At 33.2% G+C, this 8,136-nt stretch overlaps 1 long non-coding RNA gene across 1 annotated transcript; it reads right to left on the bottom strand.

Moving 5' to 3' along the window:
• Positions 1–2,759: 2,759 nt before the first annotated feature.
• LOC110096615 lies at positions 2,760–7,696 on the bottom strand. Its single transcript, XR_002303113.2, has 2 exons — positions 7,055–7,696; positions 2,760–6,558 (listed from the first exon to the last, which is right to left on the bottom strand). It is a non-coding gene; the product is annotated as an uncharacterized LOC110096615 (long non-coding RNA).
• Between the last annotated feature and the right edge of the window lie 440 nt (positions 7,697–8,136).

Here is an 8,136-nt window from a genome sequence, read left to right as displayed (position 1 = left end):
GTTTTATTCATCTTTTTTATCGTTATGCATCTCATAAGCATCTTGCGAGTTGATGAATTTATTTTATAATTATCTCAACTAAGTTGTCTATTCATACTATAGGATCGAGTCCAATTTGTAAATCAATCTTCCTTGTATAAGAGTGTTAATTTTTTTTACTCTTATACTTGGAAGATGATTTTTACAACTGAAATAATAATTACAAGATTTAAGTAAAGGAAGCCTCTTTAAAAAAAAAAAAAAGTGAAGACTCATCTATAATGATAAGCATAAGCAAGCATTAAGGGGAGGTGATTAAGAGTTAGAAGAAGAAAACAAGCTCAACCCCTTATCTCACACCTTAATATCTGCATGACGAGTGGATTGATCGCTTTGCTTGACCAGTGCTTAAACTAAATGAGTACATTTGAAAAGAAAATTACTACTAGGAATTCTTTTAGTAAAAACAAGAGGAGGATCATATACCAGGAGAAATTCTCTCCTCCATAGCTGTTTGTTTTGTGATAGCCACATAACTTGCTCACGAATCATATGATTTTGAGGTGTTTAGTGTTGCTTTTCTTTCTTTTATTTTTTTAGTGTTTTTGCCTTGTGTTTATTTTTACTTTATATTTTGAGACATCAAAATGCTGAGAAGTGTATTTTGGTTATAAAATATATTCATGTTATTGTATTTATTTTTATTGTACTTGTCTTGTGCACTTGTGTTTTCTCTTTTTTAGTTCTTTTAAATTAAAACTTTAAAATTTTAATATATTCATGTTGTTGCATTTTATGTCATTTCACTTTTTTGCCGTATTTTTTTATAGAAGGCATAAAGTGAGGGTGAGAAAATGTAATTCAAAAAATTTAAATATTTTACTTAAGATCTTTTTGAGAAATAATTTCAACAAAAAACGTTCTTTGTCATAAAATTGTGAGAGATTGTTGGGCCCTATTAGCCTTGTGTACACACTAGGGTTTTTATAATAATAAATGTTAATAGTTATACTAATTTAAATTATAATTATATGTGCAGGTCTTTGCTTTTAAACAAACATTTCAAATAAAAAAAGAAACCACAAGATTAATATCAGGCTTGACAACAACAACAATAACATCGAGTCTCTGTCCCACGATATTAGCTTAGCTATATGATTTCTTTATCTCCATTTTGATATCTTACTCACAAGAGACAAAATCAAGAAGAGGAGCTGATTGAGCCAAAAAATTAATAATATTATGTCGCCAAAGAAAAAAAATGCCTCAATGAATGTAAAGTGGGTGAATATGTAGTTTTCTATTTTTTAGGCTTTTACAACTTGTATGAATATAGTTGACTAAACAATCATGCACACACATAAAATAGTAAATTTTTTATTAAAAATAGAAAATTTGACATTTATTAAAATACTTGATCCTCTGATTAATTGTACTAGATGATTTAAGTAGTGTAATATTAGCACTATGTATTTTTTAAAAATTAGATAATCAAGTGATATTAACTAATAAAATTTATAATTAAATTTTAAAATGACAAATTATAATGTATGATGAAAATTATCCTATATGATATCCTATTTTAAGTTAAATCCACTATCATCTATTTTTCCAAAATAAGGAAAATTCAAATTTTAAAATTTTGTCATGTATAAAGTATTTTATACTATAAAACTATTTATGATTTTTACCTATTATGGCACTAGAAATCAAGATTTTATGAGTTTGTTCTAGAGAGCTGAGATTGATTTGTAAGGGGTTTGAGAGAGAGAGAGAGGCAATTAGAGAGATCTTTGGGAGAGTCCAAAAGATTTCTCATGGGATTCATAAAGGTTGTCTAGTCAGATCTATGCCCTTGATACTTCGGTTATTGCAAAGTCTCTTAGAAAGGGGCTTTGGAGAGTCTTGGTGTAGAGACTCAAGATTTAACCTTGGAGGTTTGGTTTGAAAGCTTTTTGAGAAGAGAAGAGGTTTAACAGTTTCTCTATTATCCTATAAAGGATAGAGGCTTCTCTATCTTGTTAGGAGCAGAAGGAAATAGTTAGTTGAATTCACTATTAGAAGACTTGGAGAGTGGATGTAGATCAAGTTGACTAAACAACTATAAATATAATTTTCCTATTATAACTTTAGTTTTTTCTTTTAATTTTCTATTCAGATACTCATTTGAAATGAATTTTGCTTTATGTTTTTCTCATTAAACCTGCTTAAGGAATCTAATATTCATCTTGACAGATAAGCATGCCATTCACTTGTCATTTTGAAAAAGAATCTAACCAAGAAATATACTTCATATGCATCTGTAGATTCTTCCCCTACTCTAGTGAACTAAAGTAGGGTTTATTTTTTTACTAGGTTCTAGGTCACCTGTAGAGGTAAGCCTCTATAGTTAAGTATATCCCAAGATGAATCTTGAGAAAAATCTTAATTAAAGTAGTGTCTAAACTTCTTTGGTCTTATATAAGGTTTTAATACAGGATTTTAAAATAGAACTACCTATTGGAAAAGTCCAAAGCCTGAACACTTCCTTACTAGTAAGAGGAAGAAAGGTAGAAAGCGCTTGATATCCAGCCCAGAAATAACTTATACTAATGTTTAGCAGTAACAATTTAGAACGAGTTCAAATTTATGTTTGAGTTTACAATTTATTAGAAGATCGAGATAATTCTCCTAGAAGGAAGTATGAGAGGTGTAGGCAAATTTGGACTTATGTCGATTTTTTGTGGACAACCAGCTAACTACTTAAGAATATTTTTTTAGGGGAAACCCTCAGAGGGGCATACGTATTAATTAAGAAAGATGTTAAATAGTCCTTAAAGGGACCACAAGCTTAGTACTCCTAAGAGCTACAAAAAGAAAGCAAAAAAAATCCTAAGAGCTAAAGTTCCTAACTACGTAAAAATATAATATAACCTAGATACAATCTATGATGAATAAAAAAGAGCGCCCAAAAAAAAGGGAACAAAAAAAAAATCAACCAGCTCCACAATCCCTTCCAAAATGCCACCACTACGAACACCTGCACTAAAGAGATGCTGCAAAAAAAAGTGATAACCAAGATAGAAATTGCAAAAATAAAATCATAAAATGGCATGGTGATAGTCCAAGCAATTGTCCATAAAACAAGTAGTATAAATAAAAAACAAAACATTCAGCCTCCAACAAACAACTTTATAACACTTAGCAGCATCATTCACAAGGAAATGAACAAGCACCCCCTAACTATCAGGTAAGCAGCCATGGAACCTAATGGCAAACCCAGCAGAAGTAGACCATTGGCCATAATCCACAATGGCATAGATAAAGGAAACCAAGATAATCCAGATATATAACCATTTCACATCCAACTTAATATGGATAGCCACAGCTTTAAAAGAAAAACTGCAAAATAAAACCCCATACTAATTCATAAAACCAGTTCCAAACAAACCAACAGTGAGTCCTTAGCCAAACAAGGTAACATGAAAATTGGCCAACCCAATAAAATAGATTAGAGACATAAATGCCAGCAAAATCACAATCGAAATGCCACTCCAGTCTAATCCCAATCCCAACTAAGCACAAAGGAACCATGCCCAGGGAAAAGCAATAGACCAGATGAGCCAAAACCCACAGGAAATGAAGAGCACAACCACAAAAACCAAACCAACTGAAACTAGAAAAAACTATACCAGAATGGATCCAAGGAACAACCTCCAACAAAATCCCAAAAAAACCCATTGACAGCTTACAGGAAACCAGCCCACATAAAATAATATTAAAACCAAACATCGTGGGATTAGACGAGCAGCACAGGGAAGAAATGCTGACATCAAAACTGAACCAGAAAAACCAAGAGATGCAGTTAACAGGGGAGACCCTCCAGCACGAGAAGGCAACCCCCAAACAAAAATAAAAAGGAGTCTCAAGCTCCATCCAAAAATAACTAAAAAAAATCTAACATAGGGAAGACCAATTTTATCTAATCTTAAAAGCCCTTTTAAGGGGACTGGTATGTTAGAGGCAGAGAAGTCAATAAAATAATCCAAATTACACCCCAAATTGGCAAGCCAATCAGCACAAGCATTCCCCTCCCTATACACATGAGAGAGGGATTAATTAACAAAAATTAGCATATGATTAATGTCCCTAGCAAGATAAAAAAGATCTGGGTTGCACACAGGATCATCAACATTATTTAAACAATGAATATTGTAAGTAGCATCAACTTCAATCCAAATGTTAGAAATGTCGAGATATATGCATAATATAATCCCATGAAGAATAGCTGAAAGCTCAGCAAAATTCACTGAACAATTAAGTCAGAGGCCCGCAAAAGCCATAATGATATTCCCAAAACCATCCCTAATAATCCCACCACATCCCAAAATGGAACCTTTGATAGTACCATCCACATTTAGCTTATAGGAATTATTAGGAGGTTTGATCCAGTAAATAATCCTAGGTTTAGTAGAAGGATGATCACCCTCCAACATGATACCCAATTCAAATGCCACAAAGAAATAATTCTTAAAATTCTTGACAGAGAGCAGATTGATTTAAAAAAGCCGCAAAACCTTGTCTTTCATATTCTTAATAATCCTATGATGGTTCATACCAATACCATTAAAAGGGAATTATTTCTATTCAGCCATAATTCAACAAAATGAGAAAGGGAACAACATTTCTAATATGACTTTTAGACTTAATAAACTAAGAGTTAAGTAAAGCATTAATAGACAACTTAATATTAAAGCAATTTATTTTAAAAATATCATCAAAATATGTTCAAGTTTTAGCAGCTGAAGGGCCTGAAAGAAAGACATGATGCATGTTCTCCACATGAAAGCATCATTGGCACTTGGACGGTAAGATAAAGCCTCTTTTAATTAAGTTATCATTACTAGGGATGAACTTATGTAAAATTCTCCAAATGAAAATAGCAAAAGCAAAAAGAATTTTTTATGCCAAATCATAGAAAAAATATTAGTTACATCATTCTTAGCTCTGAAGGCATGCCAAGCTTCCTTTAATCTGAAATTCCCATCTTTAGACAAATTGCATAATAATAAATAAGTAGAATTAGTGTTAAGGGGAAGGTTCATAATTTGTTGAATAATAGAATTAAGAATGGCATTAGCTAGTTTATCATAATCGGGGAAGGTTCATAATTTGTTGAAAATATTTGTTGTTATTGTCACCTTCAGCAAGGTGCTTCGTAGTCACTTTTTATTTCCAAAAGGCTTTCTCCTGAGCTTGTAATTTAAAAAGGCAATCTTTAGCATCCCTAAGCAAAGTAAAATTATCATCAGAATGAAATAATTGACAATTAAGCTTAATAGTGTTCACTTTATCTTCAGCATTCAAGATATTAGCGAAAATATTTTTAAAAATATTTCTATTGCACCAATTGATTTTTTACTTAAGTCTTTTCAATTTAAACCATAATATATTCATGCCAAATATAGAATCATTAAGATGTAAAAGGGCATGTCAACTTTCCTGAAATAAGTCCAGAAAAGAATCACGAAGTAACCACTTATTTTGAAATCTAAAGTGAGGTGAAGGACCCATATGCCTCGTCTTAAGGCTAATTAAAATATGCGAGTTATTAGAAAGAGTTCTATTAAGGTGTTCACCATAAATAGAATTAAATGAGCTAATCCAACTATCGTTAAACAACACACGATCCAACCGTTGTCATAAACGACCACTGTTTCAAGTAACTTTATTACCAAAGAAACCAATCTCCACTAAGTTACAATCTAGAATCATACTATTAAAGTCCTCCATAGAATGATAAATAGGAGCAGATCCCCAATACACTCAGAGAGGTTAGAAATAGTGTTAAAATCACCACCAACAAGCTAGGGCAAGTTAGAAATACTATGGAAGTTAGTGAGTTGCTCCCATAAAACTTTTCTAGTATTACAAGAAGAAGCAGAATACACAAAGGAATGACAACAATTCAAATTTTAAAATTTAAAATTACAGTGCAAGACTTGCATAAAATTTCCAATAATATCTATCCAAATAGGATCCTTCCAAAACACCCATATTTTATAGGAAGAATTCACAACAGAATGCTTAAAACCCAACAATATAGCAGTACTGAATAATTAAGCAGAAGTAATGAGAGGTTGAAGTAAAACAAGAATAGAAACATTATGAATATGGCGTAAATTATTAACCCTCAACCTAAAGGAGGGGAATCCAATGCTCCTATCATTCCAAATAATAAATTTAAATATAAGAAAGTGGCTAGTGTCTAGTTTGCAAATGGGTGGTCCGTGGTTATTGTAAAATGATGTTCTTGTTTTTCCTACTCTTCCTATTTTGAAACTTAGTAGAACTAGTGTCATGATCATCTTTGATAAAACATTTAGCCATAATATCCATATCCTTTGTATCAGTAAAGACATTACTATGATGGTGAGAGTTTGTAGAATGCTTATTATCATTATGTAGACCCGCTTGCCTTACCTCCTGAGGCAAATCTCCATCCTTGAAGATATGACCTTCTTCCACAATTTCCTTACTACCCAAGTCTATAGCAGTATTATCTAATACTCCTTCCTCCAAAATGAGATGCATGTCATCCTGATCATTCACAATAGGGTTAGAGGACAAAGTATTAGCACAAATATTAGTGATCATCAAAATTTCCATATCAAGCAACTATTTATTAATAATACAGGGACTGAGAGGAGATGATGAAACAAAATTATGATTAGTAGTAATAGCCAACATTTGCTCATCCATATTTCCAAAAACAATAGCTAAAGAAGAACTAGAGTTATTAAGGACTCCCTAAAAAATAAAAGGATCCTTGACAATGGTAGAAGGCGGGTCATTGTTAACGATTGAATTATGTATTGTGTCCTCGATATTGTCATGCTATTTTGCCAAAGTTTCATCAACCAATCCTTAAGAAAGAATCTCATTATCATGAGAAACCAAGGGAACTAAAATAGTATTTCCCTATGATTGTTTGGAAAACTCCTCCTTACCAAGATGAGGGTGTGTTGACCCATAAGCTACTGCCAAAAGGGAATGAAACAAAGAATATAATAAAAAAAGGGGTTTTGATCATTACCTATGCTGAGATCTCACCCAAATCCTGCTCAAAATCTCTTCTCAGCTGCCAAATTCACATCACAAATCCCCTCCTAGATGCTCCCTATCCCATATGCAGGGAAAATAATATAAAAAATGGGAATTTAAAACCATATAATAAAACTCCTCCCAGGCCAAACGGTGGTGGCTACCTCTCCTTTCTCATTTGCAAACTCTACACACATCTCCGGTCATCCCAAGCCGAAAGCCACAATCCTATTGTGTGATAAACTCCGGCTTCCCCATTCCTCTCCAACCAATCTCTACCCTCAGCCTTCACCCGATGATTTTGCCCTTACCCTATTTGCAAACTGTCCGTTCAGAGAGAGAGAGAGATTCGGACCCACCGAAGCCTCTCAAGCTAAGGCTGACGCTTCCCGCCGCCTCTTCATCCCTCTGTCCGACCTGATTCACTCGTCTCTTCTAAGTCCAAGCAGCTGCAGTCCTGCGCTTCAACCTAAGCAATTGACTGCCCTATACCTGTCTGAACTAGCTCCCATCTCTGTCTTCCAATTTCCCTTCAGTACCGAGCTCGCTCTTCTCTTCAAGCTGACCTCCATGCCTCAGCCGACCTGATCTTGTCCCGACCTAAGCCACCCATTACCTCTTCCTCTTTGCTCGAGTAAGGTAGTATGTATTAAGATGGTTTTAATGTTAATACTATTCATTAGTATTAACATTAATATTGTTATTATGATTAGTTATTACTATTATTTTAATAATAATAATAATAATAATAATAATAATAATAATATTATTATTATTATTATTTTTATATATTTGTGTCTATGTGTTTGTGAGAAAGAAAAAAATGCAAAACAAAAAGGGAAGTTGCAAAAAAAAAGGGGAGTTAAAAAAAAAAGAAGAGAAAAAATAGTAGGGAAAAAGTTTCAAAAATCCCATTTTTGTCATTTGCGGCGGACTGAAGAACCACATATATACGCTCTCGTAGCACGGTAAGAGGGAGCCTAATGTGAAGCCTACAAAGAGATAGGTAATCACTTTAAGTCCCATCGTCGACGTTTGTGATGGACAGGAGAACCACCTATTTGCACTCTCATA

This window comes from Dendrobium catenatum, unplaced genomic scaffold (genome assembly GCF_001605985.2).
Source record: "Dendrobium catenatum unplaced genomic scaffold, ASM160598v2 fragScaff_scaffold_847, whole genome shotgun sequence".
In the NCBI taxonomy this organism is placed as follows: Eukaryota; Viridiplantae; Streptophyta; class Magnoliopsida; order Asparagales; family Orchidaceae; genus Dendrobium; species Dendrobium catenatum.
Note: the sequence above shows the minus strand (reverse complement) of the source record. Positions and strands in the feature narration are given on the sequence as shown.